Below are 1,265 nucleotides of genomic sequence, written 5' to 3' on the forward strand. Positions count from 1 at the left end.
ATAATATATATTTATTATATTATATATCCCTATATATATATATACAAATATTATCAGGAGTAAGATTATCTTACTCCTGGTATTATGGTACTGGTTAGGGTTAGGGTTGGGGTTAGGGGTGATAGGGTTAAACGGTTAGGCTTATAATAGTGTACAAGCATTAGTTAGTTACAAGCATAGTTACAATAGTGTACAAGCATTAGCCGAGATAGTTCTATATAGCTCTAGTGTACGACGAGATAGTTCTATATAGTTCTAGTGTAAGACGAGATAGTTCTATATAGTTCTAGTGTAAGATGAGATAGTTCTATATAGTTCTAATGTAAGACGAGATAGTTCTATATAGTTCTAGTGTAAGACGAGATAGTTCTATATAGTTCTAGTGTAAGACGGGATAGTTCTATATAGCTCTAGTGTAAGGCGAGATAGTTCTATATAGTTCTAGTGTAAGACGAGATAGTTCTATATAGTTCTAGTGTAAGACGAGATAGTTCTATATAACTCTAGTGTAAGACGAGATAGTTCTATATAGCTCTAGTGTAAGACGAGATAGTTCTATACAGTTCTAGTGTAAGACGAGATAGTTCTATACAGTTCTAGTGTAAGACGAGATAGTTCTATACNCAACCCCCCCCCCTCCCGTTCAGCCACTGACTAATGTTATGATACTAGTAAAATAAGGCCAAAAATAAAAAAGTCAGTCTGTAGGCTGATAGAAACTGGGGATTTCCGCTGTGGCTACACAGGTGCCTGAAATTTTCAGGTGGGATGGGGCATGCCCCCGGACCACCCTAGCACCGCGTGCCTTCGGCACACCTTCACTCAAATATCAGCCCCCCAACCCGTCTCCTGAAAGCTTCACTCAAATATCACCCCCCCCCCCGTCTCCTGAAAGCTAGATCCGCCCCTGACACACTATACCGTGTTAGTGTGAATACTGACTACCGTTTACTATTGGCAGAGTGTTCGTCGGGGAGGTTTGGCGCAAACTGTCAGAGCGAGTGTCGTTGCCGGCTGGGTGGCGACGACTGTGACATCTTTACAGGCAGCTGCAGTGGAGGATGCATATACGGCTGGTGGGGGGACTCCTGCCAAATACCAGGTGCATATAGTCACGCGCGAAGTTCACACTGCCTCGTTTAATATTTTCTAATCTAATAGTGGTGTCAAGAACAAGTATCATTTTCCAATTTTATTTATGGATAATTCTGATTTTAAAATTCATTATTATAATTAAATTTATTGAAGTTACAATTAGTTAATTT

The sequence above is a fragment of the Priapulus caudatus genome, unplaced genomic scaffold (assembly GCF_000485595.1).
Source record: "Priapulus caudatus unplaced genomic scaffold, Priapulus_caudatus-5.0.1 Scaffold2799, whole genome shotgun sequence".
NCBI lineage: Eukaryota > Metazoa > Priapulida > Priapulimorpha > Priapulimorphida > Priapulidae > Priapulus > Priapulus caudatus.